Genomic DNA, 16,409 nt, shown 5'->3' with positions numbered 1-16,409 from the left:
GAAAACTGGCATGTCTTGTCTCTAGGGTGATGGACCACATATTTTGGATTAGTGCTCATCCCTGGGGCTAATCATTGTGGCCGGGGCTGGTATGGGCTGAGGCAGTCTCAGAGCCCAGCCTGGGTCAAGGGCCCTTTACCTCATGGGCAGGTTTGTTACCAGAAAAGGGTCAGGGGAGGTGCTGGCAGACAAAAGCAATAGCCTAGTACTTCAAGGGTGACAGCTGAAGGTATCAGCTTACTGATGGAAATAGTACAAGGGAAAAGGAAAAGTGGTCTGATAACGACGATAACGTTGTGAAGTGTGTATAAGAAGTCCTGGGCGAATGACGGTACTGGAAGATTCCGGAAAAGGCTTTACTTATTAAGCACATACCATAATCCAAGGCTGGATTTGCTCAGTATATGTTTGCTATAACTACACATTTTTTTTTCTGTTAAAAAGTACTGCTAAACTTCCTGCAGGAAAGGAACTTTGTTATCATGACTCTTCTCACTCTTCCCATTGAAAGAATTGTTTTAAAAAAATTTTTTTAACGTGTATTTATTATTGAGAGACAGAGAGACAGAGCATGAGCAAGGCGAGGGACAGAGAGAGAGACAGAGACACAGAATCTAAAACAGGCTCCAGGCTCCGAGCTGTCAGCACAGACCCCGACGCGGAGCCCAAACTCACAAACCACAAAATCATGACCCGAGCTGAAGTCGGAAGCCCAACCAACTGAACCACCCAGGTGCCCCGGAAGAATTGTTTTTATAACACAGTTCTCAATAATATGAGGTTTCTTAGGAATGTAACTATTACATTACAGTTGAATATATATATATATATATATACATATATATATGTATATATATATATATATATTAGGATACAGGATCTATAAGATCTATCTATCAGATAGGATATATAGGTTAGGATCTTTGCATCCATATATGTAAGTGAGACAGGACTATAATTTTTCCCTACTATACTATTCTATGCTATGATCTCCCAGAGTTCTTATTCTTTCAATAAATAGTCTATTGAGTCATTCTGTGTGACAGGCTTTATGCAAATATAGATGCCGGAGACATGGAGATGCCCCATGTCTCCATAGTGGGCACAAAACACCCACCACTGTCCTGGTGGAGCTTAGAGTTTAGTAGGGAAGACAGATGATAACAACGGAATCTAATGAGTTTCTTGATAACAGAAATACAGGGTGGTGCGGAGACAGAGCACTATAGATAGTAATACCTACCTTATAAAGTTATTATATCAGGAACAATGAATAGAGCCCCTGATACAAGAGAGAGAACATAGTAGACACTAAAAAATACTCTTACTATTATTTGACCACCTTTTCTGATTTTTAAATAACTATTAGTTTGTAGAAGTTTCTAAGTTCCTCAGCCAAGTTTGGTCATTTCTATTTCTTGAGACTACTGCCCACCTCACCGTTATATTAGCATAAAATTAGAGTATTATAATTTAAAAATCGTCATGTCTGTGGTTACCTACACTTTTTTCGTTCTAATCTATTTTTTCTCTTATTTAGATTTAAGAGGAGGTTGGTAAATTCCATCAACTTTTTAAAGTTTTATTTTATGCTTGAATGTATTTATTGATTCTGCTTTTTTTTTTTTTTTTGTCCTCCTCAATCCCTTCCCCCAGTTGTTGTTTTTTTTTTTAAACAAATTTTTCAAAGTTTCTTTCTCTGGTATCTATGTTTTATTTTTTGTGTATCTGAATGCAATGCATTTCTTGTATATAAAATTTGTTAACTCATATCTTTGTTATGAATTGAGCCGCATATCAACATGAAATCATACTTTGTCTTATGCTTATGCCTTGAATTTGCATTTTTTCTGTATCAGTATCGGGGGGATTGTATCTGTATTGTAAGGGGAAAGGAATACATTTAACGTTTTTGTATCTTTATAATATAGGTTTATTAGTTTTATTAAACTATCATTGAATTTTAAAAACTTATTTTGAAATTCTTTGCACTTTTCAACCCATTTATTGATGTACCTATTTTTATTTTATTTCTAATGTCACATTTTAATTATTCTCTCTAGGCTTCTTTGTTGTTTCTAGATTTTTCCCTTCTGAGACTCTATACTTTCTTTGATCTTCTACAGTCCTCTAGAAAGTTCATCTCCTATTTTAATTCTATTTCTTTTTAAGTTAAGTAAATTGGTCCTTGACCAATGTCTCTTTAATTATTAATGTAGAAAATACACATGAATCTTTTGAGACCCCTTTTCTAGACAAAGAATTTCATATTCTTAAAAAAAAATTTTTTTTTTAACATTTATTTATTTTTGAGACAGAGAGAGACAGAGCATGAATGGGGGAGGGTCAGAGAGAGAGGGAGACACAGAATCCGAAACAGGGTCCAGGCTCCGAGCTGTCAGCACAGAGCACGATGCGGGGCTTGAACTCATGGACGTGACATCACGACCTGGGCCGAAGTTGGATGCCCAACCAACTGAGCCACCTGGGCGCCCCAAGAATTTCATATTCTTATATCTTTTAAGCTCCACCCTTACTTCCCACTTTTTGAAAATATAATTTGGGGCTCAGCACTAAATTATTTTTATTCAATTATCACTATAATTTTTTATGTTTTATATCTAATCCTTTAAGACCAATTTGTAGAAGCCCTTGCTTTACAACCATATTTAGTACAGTTATTTGGATTGACGTCCATGTCTAACTGGATTCAATACTCACTCTGAGCCCCTTAGTTTGCAATTAACATGTATTATTTTCACAATCACAAAAATAAGGATGTCTTTTAAAAGACAGAAAAGCCAAGTGCCAATACCAATCAGGAGAGCAAATGCTTGTTAAAACGTTGCACGTTGTTTTCTTGAATTTAGGACCAGCAGCTGTTTTTGAGGGCTCTCCAAGAATTAGATGTATGCTTAGTGGCCGTAATATGAGGATTTTTTTCCCCCTTTCCTCTTTCTAATGCCAAAGTCAAGTTTCTCCTCACAAAACCTAAAGTTCTGCCTTTTCCAGAACACATTCTAGACCCAAAGGGTTTATGTGGACCGTTCTGACGGAGGTAGAACTGAAGAATCCAGGCAAGCCATGTGATTGTGATGATAACCTTATGTCAGACTTCTGCTCTCGGTACTTACAAGCCCTGTTGCGTGACACCCGTCAGGTGCACAGAACTTTCTGCATGGTGATTTTGTCCATCCTTTCCTCTGTTTTTTAAATGCTATCTTGCCAAATGTTTGTCTTTTGTCCCCATTTTCTATCACCTGGCAGATTTTTTTTTTTTTTTTTTTTGGAGAACCATTTGTTTACGGTCATAAATTACTTTTCTGGTTGGCAACACTTGCTGGAAATTTTGTATGTGGTGTTAGTATGGCCCCAACCGTGGGAGGCCACCTGCCTTTCTGCCATCTGCCAGGTATGGGGTCTGGGGGTGTGTGTATGGGTGTTAAACTGTCCCTCAAAGGAAACCACATCAAACAGTTTATCCTTTTTAATGCTGTGGTGGGTTCGTTCATCCCGTATGAATGTAAACTTCAGAGTGTTTGGTTCTTGGAACTCAGGAAGAAATAACAGTTGTTAGAAACTCCTGACAACGAACTGTTCACAAGACCCCTTAAATTAAGCTGTCTGCATGTTTTAAAAAGTGTTTCAAGGTTCTAAGTACTTTCTTTCATTGGAGATGCTGAGATATTACTATGAAAATCTTCATGCAAGGGTCAAGGGTGTTGTTTTAGTTATTTCATATTTCAGGCATGCTTAAACCAAAGGTACACGTGTGAAAGTCTTTCTTATTTCTTACCATCTTGATGTGGTTTCTATTGATCCTTGTTCCACTGTGGATTTGGTAAGAAAGAGTCACTTTTCTCTCACAGACACATTTGACTTTTGGGGGGCTTGTGGTTGGAAAAATATCAAAGTCTGTGATTGCTTCATGCTTTACCCAGCCTTAGGGTAAGTGTGGCAGGCATTTGGTTTCAAGGTGTTGCCGGATGTGAAATGACTACTTGTGAAGTGCCCACGTCTGGGTGGGGGTTCGTGGTGTGAGTGACAGCATGGGGGAACTGCCATTCTCAAACTGCAGTGTCTGCTGAGAGCATAAAGGAGGCAGCTGGCAAATTCAGTGAAGAAAGGGCTCTTCAGGATCCTATTTTAGATATTAATAGAGAGGGTTTTCTTAGAATGTTTTTAACAGGGTATAAATGTTCCGAGCAATAAGGAAGGGGGAAAAAACAAGTAGTTTGCTTGCATGGCTAGTTGGCTAGAGTTCCATAACATGGGTGTTATATCTGCAAGAACACTAAAACAGGGTGATTCGTTACAAAAACCGTGTCCGTAAGATGCCAAACAAGTGGTTACAGATGGAGACAAAACGGGCAGTTAAGCCGGTCTTAAGCCTGGCGTGGTGAGTCTTGAAAGAACTCTTAACTGATTGGATATGGGCCGACGTTTAATGAATGCTTTGCTAAGCTCCGATTTACATTATCTCATTTAATGCTCACGCTAATCTATGAGATAGGTATTACTTCATTTTACGGAGGAGGAAGGAAGTGACAGGTCAAATAACATAACCAAGGTCACAGAGCTGGTAGACGGTCGGGCTTGGGTTTGAACTTAGATGGCGAACCTCAAGTAGCCAACGGGCACCCATGCTGCTAATTAGCCGGCCTTCGTTTCCTCCCTCCCCACGTCTAACAAAGCAGCTGAGGAAATTCATGGAGCTTTGCTGGTTGAGTGGCTGACCCTTCAGTAAAAGCTGGTCTCAGCTCCAGGATGGGTGTTCCCCTAACATTGCCATGACTCTCTTGAGTTATGTTTCAGCTTTGGGCAGTAGCCTGAGCAGGGCTCTGTCTACTCGCTCTGGAAACAACTATAGCGGGGCTATTTTTTCCCTTTATTTACGGTTTGTGATCACTGCCAGCAAATTTCTCTGAGGAGCGCATTTAAATATGCCACGTTTGTATTACTGTGTGTATTCTGGGTGAAACATTTATGATAAATCAAGTTTTTAGGTGCCCTATGGGGAAAGTGCTGATGGAGAAATACATCTGAAGAAAACTTTTCTCTTAGCAGTAGTTACTTGAGGAAACAGGCGCCGTTTATCTTGTGAGGCTTGTGGGAGATGAATGTAAACCACCCAGAATTGTGGTTCTGCATATCATAAGAGGAAAATGAGGCATCCGAACTTAGCTGGAGGCTTCTTCAAGCTGTAGCAGACCGACCTTCTCCCATCCTCCGGACCCCACTCTCCAGCTTTCCAGCCCGGTGAAACCGGCAAATGCCTATGTTCACGTCAAGCCTGGCCCACTGCGTGGAACGCTTTTCTCAGCACTCCTGTGGTTCACTTCTAAACATGCCTACACTCTGTATATTTAACTCCCTTCCTCAGAAACACCTATTCTGATCCTTTTCCCCTCCGCAGTCTAAATTTGACCCCTAGTAATGGTGTCGTTACACTATGTTTTATTTTACCACTTGTCATTATATACTTGTTTATGTGACATTTGTTTATTACTTGTCTGCTCCACAGGACTTGACTTTAATTAAGTTCATTGGACGGCACATGCTTCCGTTAGTGTTTTGCACGGCGTCTTGCCACATAGAAGGCATCCTAGATATTTGCTGAAAAATGTGCTTTTCCTGGGCTCTATAGAAACAGGTGCATGTAGCTTGTTTATTATATGCTGCCATTTCTCTCTCTGCCCGCCCCCCCCCCCCCATCGATACAAATATTTGTAATCCCCAATGCCACTCATAGTGGCACATATGAGTGCTCAATAAAACTGAAGTTGAATGGGGTCTGTATGACTTACACCTAAACTTTAACATTATGGACGGGAAGCATTTCAGTTCAGTCTAAGTAATATTATTAAGCACCCAATAAAGTGTCAGACTTTATGTATGGTACTGAAGACACAAAAATGCGTGAACTGACAGTCTAGAAAGGAAGACAGACCCACAAAGGGATAATTATAGGCAAAATGTTGCCTGAGCAATGAAAAAGATATACATAGTGCATTACAGTAGCACAGAGGACAGAGAGATGCCTCATTGGCTAGCCTGGTCTGAATCTTCCAAGTTCAGAGTTAGAACTGTAAAGAGTGCGTATGTGTGAACACCTGCCAGGTGCCGGGGGTGGGGGGCAATGATAAAGCATGATTCAGGGGCGCCTGGGTGGCTCAGTTGGTTAAGCATCCGACTTCGGCTCAGGTCATGATCTCACAGTTCGTGAGTTTGAGTCTCATGTTGGGCTCTGCGCTGACAGCTCAGAGCCTGGAACCTGCTTCGGATTCTGTGTCTCCCTCTCTCTCTGCCCCTACCCCGCTCACACTCCGTCTGTCTCAAAATAAATACATGTTAAAAATTTTTAAAAAGGAATGATTCAGTAGCAGTTTGATGCTCTGAAGCATGAGGCAGAGAGTTGGTGGCGGTGAGGCTCGAAGGGTAAGTCATGTTATGATCTTAGAAGATCTACAAAAGAAGGTATGGTTTTCCTTTATGTTTTCCTCCATGACCTGAACATTGTAACTGCTGACATTTTTCTTGGTCAGCGAGACAAAGGCCAATATTACAAAACACAGGAAACTGTCAGACAGGAAGTTTGAATAATTTATTCATTCATTCCTTCAGTGACTGTTTACTTAGTATCTGCTGAGAACTAGGCACTGAAGATACTTACAGATTCAAATAAGATACAGTGTTTATCCTATCTAAGGACTGCAGTATAATGAGGGAGACAGGAGAATAAACAAGAGGAAAATACAATAAGTATAAAAGTATAAATCAGCAGAAGTAAAATATTTTGGTCTTTGGACTCCTTTATTTTCTCCTGAACACTACTGAAGATCCAAAAAGACTTTTGTTGATGCGGGATATATGGTACTATATATATGTAGTATTAGAAATTAAAACAGAATATTTAAAAAAGATTTATTATCAAAAAATTAACATAAATAATGTACTTTAATGAAAATAACAGTATCTTATTATTTTTCTTTCACAAAAAAATTTAGTGACAAAAGTACCATTGTTTCACATTTTCACACACTTCCATGCCTAGCTTAGTAAGTGTTAGATTCTCATGTTTGTTTCTGCATTCAGTCTGTTGCAAGATGTTGTTTGGTTGAAGTATGTGAAGAAAATCCAGGCTATGTAGTTGGAAGAGGGGGGAATATTTCAATAGCCTTTTCTAATAATTATGGATATGCCTCTTTCACATTATACCAAAACTTGACAAAAGTGATGGTTTCTTAAAATTTAGTTGCAATGTAAAATCTGAAATTAATTGACAGCCTTTTTGTATTCTGTCAGATAAAAATGTATCAGTCTACCTTGCACTTTGAATGGATCTTTTAACTAGGTGTGATTTTGTCACATCAGGTATTAGTCACGTGGAAAATATTGGTTCTCTGAGTGACCCGTAGATGCATCTCACTATAAAACATCAGGTAATAATATAAACATAATGTAAATATGCTAAGGTAATGAAACATCGTAAATAAACATAAGCGTTTTAAAAAGGTATTACTATCACTGCTGACCTCATCGGAAGAGTCTTTAAATACAGGGAAGCTGTAAAGCTCGTGGTGATAAGCTTAGCAAAATTCTAAGTTGCGTTGGGAAGTTCAAGTTTCGTCACTTGAAATACTGTCAGCGGTTTTCTTGAAAGTGACAAGTGACTGGCTCACTTTGTTCATTTTCTAGGAAAATGTTGGCTAGATACTCACGTCTAAATAGCCACGGTGGTAACAGAAGCCATTCTTTCCAGGAAAAAAATGGCATTCCACGAACGGATTCCGCCTGCAACTCAAGCACACAAGTGCCTTCCTTCAAGACATCCATGGGAGCAAATCCTCATACTTCAGTAGGCGGAAGTGCTTTGTCCCACACCGTCATGGAGAGTTGAAGACTGTGTACTAAAGAGCCAATTCTAATGAAAGCAATACTATCTCCTGTTTCACCGAACACAATATTAAGTAGGACAAGCGTCTGCTTGTTTTCACTTTATGCGCGTGATGGTGGTGAGCTCGCTGAGTCCCAGCCCGGTTTGGAGCTACGGCCACGATTTGCGCCCAGAGGCTACGCCAGCGAATACGGTGTTTATCCTAAGGAGTCGCTTTTGCGCCAGGGGCGCAATGCTGATGTGGTGGTTCCAGGAAGAATCAACGGACTTTTGAAAAGGTATGGAGCACTTTGGATGTTTCAGCACCACTCATGTTGGCTATCAAACGTTCATGCAGAAAGATGATCTTCTTTGATGATTACTTGGTGCTGATACTGGATAAATGCCAGCAAAATAGCCATGTTCATAGATGCTTCCATTTCTAAGGCCAAAGCACGATTCTGCAGAAGAGAGAACGGCTCAGTCTTCTTGTGTCCAGCTAGGTCATTAATTCAACAAGTGACTGTATTGTTGAAAAGTGGCAGGGCTATGAATTCTTTGCGCTGACTTTTCAGCCAGCAGGCTTCCAGCATTTATTTCCACAAAAGGAAGCTTCATTTTCTCACACCTGCCATGTATGTGTCTCCAGTCAGTGCAGTTTGATGATTTACCCTGTGAGATACCTCTTGGGGCTTCTTCATTTGTAGCTCAAAAGATATAAGGAGTACTTTTTTTTTTTTTTTTTTTGCATGTAAGAGCTCATTACATCTAAGTTTAACGTATTTCTAAGTCATTCATCTTTTCCCACTATATTTTGTTGAATTTTCTTTTGTATATTGAATCTAATTTAGCCAAGGAGAGTACATTAGTAACACGAATCAATTTCTGAAAACAATTTTTTGTTACTTTGAAAAGAGGGTTTTTTCCCCCAACTCCGCATCTTGAATAAATATCCCAAGAATATTGGTTTGAAGGGGTGCCACATTGTGAGTGTACATACACCATAGGTCATCCCAAAAAACGTGAAGAAGAGGGACTGCTGGCCCAGAGTTTGGGTTGAGATGTATTTTTTCCCAGTTAGTAATAACGTATTTACCCGTTTTCACCGAGTACTCACTGAGCCCCAAGTACTCACCGAGCACCCGCAGTACTCACTGAGGACTGCAGGTGTCAAATCAGTTTGGGGAGGAGCTTCTGGCTCCAGAACAGAGCCACGTTGGTTGGTTGTCCCATATGCTGATGACCTTTCCCTACTTGAGTGACGCTGTCACTGACCTAATGTATAGCATACCATTAAAATCCAGTTTGATGCTATGAGCCTACAGATGAGGTTTTAACTGCAGAGCATAGGTTGTTAGTCCTCAAGGGACTTATAAGCCATGTAGTCCACAAATACATGGCAAGTGCCAAGAGCTTCAGTTACTTGCCTGAGTTCACCTGCTAATTAATGGTAGGGCTGAGCCAACAAGTTAATGCTGTGACATACAGTGGAGGTGAATTAGGAGCAAAGTCACATGCCAACTTTAGGGGCAACTCCCTCCCGGAAGGAGGAACTACATGACCTAGCTGAATTGTCACAACAACAAACAAATCATAGCAAATTAATGGGAGATTTAAGGATATTCAAGCTGACTTTGCTAATAAGCAATATTTGCCAACCTTGAAACCTAAGCCTGGATGAGATGGAAATCAACTTTACTCCAGTGCATTAGAAATGTAGTATTTGATACATTTGAGTTATTTCCTAGATTAAAATTTTAATACACATTTCAAAAAGTGAGATTGGTGTGTTTGGGGAAAACCCTAGAAACGACTGCCCTCTATGTTAATATCTCCTAAACCCATTCTTGGTTTCCATGCCAGTTATCAAGGGGTTCTACTAGAATTATATTTTGTAAGTGTCCGATTTCACTCCCTTTTCTTTTTCTGCAATCCAACAATACATCCCACTTGCCTTTCTCCCCTCCCCTTCCTGGCCCCAAACACTCCTTTTTGGAGCATTCAAATTCCAGAGAACAGTGAGCTCTACGCCACCAATCCAAAGCAACTTTTACAGCATCTTATTCTGTACCTTTATATGCAGGCAAATCCTCCCCATCTCTCCTCTGTCCCCACCCCACAACTGTCCCCTCCGGCCCCACCATCCCTGTATTTTCCCACCTGGCAAATAGCCTCACTGAATTCTGGGTGGTGGGCATTGACCAGACTTCAATACAAACGCTCCTGTTGAAAATGGCACCAACTTAGGTGAAGAACAAAGACACTTCAGCTTCAAAGCGGAAGCTCCAGTTTCTGCACAGAAGGGGTTTCACACAACTCCGGTTAACAACAACAACCACCTCAGGGGAAGAAAAGTCCCCAACTACAAAGAAATGCCAAACAAGCAGTCATCAGCCCTTCTTTTCTTCCTCTGGCAAGTTTAGCACAAAACCTGATCAGGAGAGCAGTTCTTGGATAATTGGTTGGACCATGACGGCTGCTAATAGCATTTCTTCAGCGTCCTGTATCCCAGAAATTTATGGAGATCTGAGTGGTCTGTGTTCACCCAGGCTTAGAGATGTGCAGCGACCATGGCATGGCACTGGTTTGCTAGAAAAGGATTCTGGCAACCCAAAGATAACAGGCCAAGTCTTGGTTTTCCTCTCCTCTCCTCTCCTCTCCTCTCCTCTCCTCTCCTCTCCTCTCCTCTCCCTCCCCTCCCCTCCCCTCCTTCTTTCTGTTGTTCCCTCTCTTTTTTCTCCCCATTATAGTCAAATGCTGGGGTGTGGCCACACAGCACTGGCAAACACATACTTCCTCTAATTGCCATGTTTTTTGAGGGAAAGAAATTGGCAAGAGTGAGAAAGTAGGGGTTGAGTATGTAGGGGAAGAGACAGAATGAAAGTTGAAAGTAATAAACAATTTTTAAATGTTACCTTTCCCCTGTCCATAAACCCAAGAAGAGAATGAAAAAAGAATGTTTTCGGGTTGAGAGAGGCCTGACTCAAAATGAAAGGGGGCATCAGTCCTTTGCGGGTTGAGGCATTAAAGTAAACAGGTCTGACACACAATATGCTAAAGTCCCCATTCTCGTTCTGTTAAGATACTTCTCCAAGCTTAAAATGTGAGAGATCTCTTTTTTCCTTCGATCCCTCTCTTCCCTTTCCCTTCCTCCACCCCAAACTCTCTGTTTTCTCCATCTCCCTGTTGGTCTCTGTTATCCGAGAGGTGGACAAGAGCCAGGCTTAGCTGCGGTTCTTTGCCACGTCACTAGCCACACCAGTTGTTGATGAAAATCTGGCACTGAGAGATGAGACCATCTGTGGTGCAGTTTAAACCTATTTACCTCTCTGGCAAGCTGGTTGAAGCCTCTCTTTCGCTGTATTCAGTGAGGCTGAAGATGACAAATACAGTGGGATTAAAGCCATGGGATGAAGTTTGGGCAAAACAAAACCTTTCCCCAAAGACAGCTCATAGTAGTTGTTAGCCGTAAGGATGAGCAAATCCCTAGAGTCTGGAGTGTATAGGCAAGGGGCACTTCTGCCCTGGGTTCCACTGTCTGTGCACTTGAAGGAGGCAGACAACTGGCTGCGTTACAGTCTGGGCTTTGGGTCTTGGGAAATGCAAACTGGAATCTGCTTCTTTGTTGAATGATCTTGGAATGATCCTGGGCTATATTTTGTGATTTTCAGGGCAAACATCCTGCTTCAGAGAACTGTTCTCAGATTCAGCTAATGATCTGCAGAAGAACACCACCATAGTTCTAACCTGAAAACAGGACTCCACAGCTTGACCAATTACCTGAACCACAACACTTGAGTCCAAAGGATTTTGGCTGCTTCCAAAAGTCCAATCAACCCTTAACGCTACCAGTGAGACTATTCAGACAAGCATGAAGTGAGCTCTGAAGTCAATGCCAAATGCTTTGGACAATGGCAGGATCCCTGGGCAGAGGCCAATTTACCATGAAGCTAATAAAGCTTAAGCTTCTGGGCCCCTTTTGAGGCCCTGAGAGGGGTCCTAGCGATGTGTTCACATATTTGCCTTTTTGTTGCAAAATTTGCACAAGTAAGGCTCAATGAGTCAACTTCTCACCCTATTTCAGCTTCTCCTCTGCTATATTTCCCCCGCCTGTTGCATGGGGTTGGAGTCATCCAAGGCAGTTGAGTTAGAGATACATTTAATCTGAATTTAGTGAGATAGATTTATGAGGATCAAAGTCACTTCTGTGTTTGGTCACTTTATTGCTGGCTATCTCGGTATAGGAATGGCTTCCAGGTACACACCTCCAGCCCACTGGGCTGGCCCATCTGGCATCGTGACACAAAACGGCAGGGCCAGACGTTGACTCTCGCTATGAAAGTACTCGTGCTTGGCACGGGAAATCTCTGGGCAGTGGAGGAGGGGAAACGAGTTTTAAACTGTGCACAGCCAGAGGCTGGTCTGTGAAATGGGGAAGAATACATTGTGAGGTTATAATAAAGATGAAACAAAATAAAGTGTGTTAGAAGTGTTAGCCAGTGTCTAGCATTGGTTGGTAAATAAAGGTACTGTTATTTCTTACTTGGAGCATCTTGGTATCATCTCCATGAAAACCAGGTATCAGAATACCTGGGAGACGGTGATAGCTCTTGAAACCTATCATTAAAAAAATTCTTTGTATTCTTTATTTACTTTTGAGAGACAACGAGACAGAATGTGAGTGGGGGAGGAACAGAGAGAGAGAGGGAGACACAGAATCCGCAGTGGGATCCAGGCTCTGGGCTGTCAGCACAGAGCCCGACGCGGGACTTGAACTCACAAACCACAATGTCATGACCTGAGCCAAAGTCGCACATTCAACCAACTGAGCCACCCAGGCACCCCACTGAAACCTATTATTTTAAAAAATGTTACTTTTCTTTCTTCTTTCTTTCTTTCTTTCTTTCTTTCTTTCTTTCTGCCTTTTTATTGTCAAAATGACTCATGGGAGAAAATATCGAGGAAACTGGTTATCTGGATCCTAGATGAAAGCACTGCACTCACTCTAAATGATTAAAATTTTAAACATCCTCAAGGTGCTTCATCAATAGGACATTCACAGGAATCAAGACCTTTCAAATGCTACTAGTAAGAAGCAAAGTCCACCTGATATTATTAAGCGGAACTTTGCTTTGTTTATTGCTAGATTCTCTGAGGATAGGAAGAACATATTTGGGCTTGACAATGTGCGGTGCCTGTCCCTTGAAATAGATGCCCAACAGTGACTGTTACACGTATCCGATTGTTCTTTTTATTGGTTCATAGCCCATGGCCTCTACCCAGTCTGAGTTTTAAAGATGAAGTAGAGGGGCGCCTGGGTGGCTCAGTCGGTTAAGCGTCCGACTTCAGCCAGGTCACGATCTCGCGGTCCGTGAGTTCGAGCCCCGCGTCGGGCTCTGGGCTGATGGCTCAGAGCCTGGAGCCTGCTTCCGATTCTGTGTCTCCCTCTCTCTCTGCCCCTCCCCCGTTCATGCTCTGTCTCTCTCTGTCTCAAAAATAAATAAACGTTAAAAAAAAAAAAAAAAAATTAAAGATGAAGTAGAAATGGACCATGTCCTCTCTATTTGTTACCATTTCTAAAGTAACGGTTAAAATCATCTCTAACTAGAGAGAGAAAAAAAGAAAATGACACCTGAAACATTTTTGTCAGTTACTAAACAATCGGCAGGCCAGAAACAAGCTTTTCTCTGCAGAAAAAAGCCACAGGCCCCTGTCCTCTGCCTAGGCTACATTCTGTTACACATTTTTCGGCTTGCCCACCCCCACCCCCCGCCCCTGCCCTGCAATGTCCAAAAGAAAAGAGGTGCCTCCTTTAACTGAAAGCAACTTCCCCCACATTGGAGAACCAGATCCCTGGCCCTTTTAGCCTCGGCATCACCTTGGTGAACCTTCAAGAATGTGCCCATACACAAAAGAGAATTTGCTCCTCCTTCTGGGAAATGCTCCCTTAGGGCCCCATCAGGTTTGCCAGAACCAGTTGAAAGTTCAGCAATCTTAACTGTACTTCAGGAGGTCAGATCTAGCTGAGGTCCAGGCTATAAAAGTGTTAGCATGTAGGTGTGGACTGCAGTGCAGAGAGAGAGAGAGAGAGAGGGAGAGAGGGAGAGAGGGAGAGAGGGAGAGAGACAGGGGGACCCCGCGTGTTCCGCAAAGTGCCTCTCTCCTGCACCCAGCCATGAGTGTATGAAATAATTCCTCCTTTGTCCACCAGCTGGCTTTCAAAGCTGTCGGGATGAGCCCTGCTGGACCTGTCTGGGAAGCTTGTTAAACTGCACCGAGTAAGTCAGGGAGAGGGAGGGGTGGGGAAAAGATGAAAGAAGGAACACAATCTGTGTGAGGCAGTGGCCCTGACTCTAAAGAAACAGCCGATCTAAGGAGAGGAAGAGCTTCCTCTAAAACCAGAGACTGCATGCAATGCAAATGACCCCGTGTGCAGCTGCCTCTGGCAGACAGCCACCCGCCTCCCAAAGAATAAAGTCAGAGCAACAATTCCCTCCCGAACCCTGAAGCTTAGTGACTTCAAACAAGAAAAGAGAAAAGTGACATGTTTTTTTCTTTTCCCAGTGAACTCATCTATTCCCCAAATTGTGCTGATGACCTCATCATCTGCAGCTGTGCAGCTCGAAGCTCGCCCACCCTCCAACTCCCCGGGGATCACATCTGGTGGGGAGCCTTGGTACCTGGGGCGGACACATCTGGAGGTGACTGTCTCTGGAAATGGAGTGTTTTGTAACCTCCTTTCACTCTTATCGATGCAGCCAAGTGGCAGAGAAGGCTTCGGCAATTTTCTCCCTTGGAAGACAGCCCTTTGGTCTTCATTCAGTAAGGATTTGCAGGGGAAAACAGTGAGGTTAAGCTTAGCGCTTCAGATCCCTTTTCATTTTTCATGTATACATTCATGAGTCATTGCAGAAATGATATTGGCGGGCGCCTAGGGGGCTCTTTCGGCTAAGTTTTGACTCTGGGTTTCAGCTCAGGTCATGATCTCACGGTTCATGAGTTCAAGCCCTGCATCAGGCTCCATCCGCGACGAAAGTACAGAGCCCTCTTGGGATTCTCTCTCTCCCTCTTTCTCTGCCCTTCCCCTGCTCATGCTCTCTCTCTCTCTCCAAATAAATAAATTAACTGGAAAAAAAAAAAGAAATGATATTGGTCTTTTGAATCAATTCTGCCTGTGTTCCTTCTATACTCTGGCAAGGCCCTGATTGACAAAGACTATTAAAGTATAAACTGATACGGATAATGACTCCAGTCAACAGAATTAAATTGACTTTGGAAGACTTCATGGTAAAAAAGTCTTCAAAGTATCTGTATCTAGAGGAAAACATATACCCTCAGGAAGGGGCCCCTTGCCCTATGGTGAGAATATCAATTGACCCAACAAGCCCTCCAAGCCATCGGCAATCAAGGGACTTAAAAATGCTCATATGCTTTACCCAGAAGTTCTATTTCTGGGATTCTATCACACTGAGAATACAGAAATGCACAAACCCATAGTGACAATCTTTACTCCAGCATTATTTATTACAGTAAAAAGAAAAATAAAACAACCTTCTCATCCCTCTCAACAAATCATAAAGAATCTAATGAAATGCCCAATGTTAAAGAAATAACGTTCATACTATGGAACATTATGCAGTCATTAAAAATGATAGGGAACTATTTATGATGCAATGCCTTGGCCATGTTATGATGGAAAATACCAGAATACAAAAGGATTTCGGCTTTGTAGAAGATGAGACATGCATGGACAAAATAATTAAAAGAGTTATTTTTAGGAGGGGAGAATATTACTGATATGTTTCTTTTTTATGCATTTCTGTGCTTTTAAATTTTATCTCCTGAGTATGCCTTACTTTTATAATTAGGAAAAAAAAGTTATTTTGAAAGGGAGAAAAATCAAATCCTTGGCAGATGAGTGCCCTTGGAAAGATGTAATGAATTATTAGCCTGGGGATTGTAAACTAAAATGACGTAGGTACCAGGCAGGTAATATAAATGAGTGAGCCAGGACTGATATAAGAAAATGGCAAACTGCAGGGGAGCTTGTATTCAATCCTGCTGATGTTTATCATGTGGAAATATAAGTGGCTCAGAGTTAATGAATCAGATTTTTCTAGAGAAGTCCTAAATCAATATTTTTAAGTGAAATTGACCAATTTTTAAACGAAGGCAACAAACTCACATTAAGCAGAAATCGGCTACACGTGTTGGGCCAACAAAGTATTCAGCCTACTGGGCATCCTTCTGAGACCTGCTCGTTAACCAATGAAAGCGAACTCCTGGGAGCCATCCACCAGCCTGGGGAGTTTCCAGGGATTTCACTTCTTTTCATTACTATAAATAATGCTGCAATAAAAGAGCCTCCTGCATCTATCTTTATGTCTAGGCAATTATCTCCTTAAGGTAACCTTTAAGGAAATAGATTTGAAATTCAAAAGTTATGGGGAAAAAAAGTCACGGACATTATATTTTGGGTGTTTTTTGGACACGTATTGTCAAAGAGTTTTTCTGTATGTTTAAAAAAATTTGT

The 16,409-nt window shown here is 41.6% G+C and overlaps 1 long non-coding RNA gene across 1 annotated transcript; it reads left to right on the top strand.

Annotated features, from left to right (window-relative positions):
- The first annotated feature begins 7,704 nt into the window (after window positions 1–7,704).
- Window positions 7,705–15,050, top strand: LOC147574837 (uncharacterized). Its single transcript, XR_015243320.1, has 4 exons — window positions 7,705–8,175; window positions 11,548–11,923; window positions 14,088–14,154; window positions 14,441–15,050. It is a non-coding gene; the product is annotated as an uncharacterized LOC147574837 (long non-coding RNA).
- Window positions 15,051–16,409: the final 1,359 nt, after the last annotated feature.

This window comes from Puma concolor, chromosome D4 (assembly GCF_028749965.1).
Source record: "Puma concolor isolate L17-30 chromosome D4, mPumCon1.1.hap2, whole genome shotgun sequence".
In the NCBI taxonomy this organism is placed as follows: domain Eukaryota; kingdom Metazoa; phylum Chordata; class Mammalia; order Carnivora; family Felidae; genus Puma; species Puma concolor.
The sequence above is the reverse complement of the archived record's forward strand: the minus strand, read 5'-3'. Positions and strand labels throughout refer to the sequence as shown.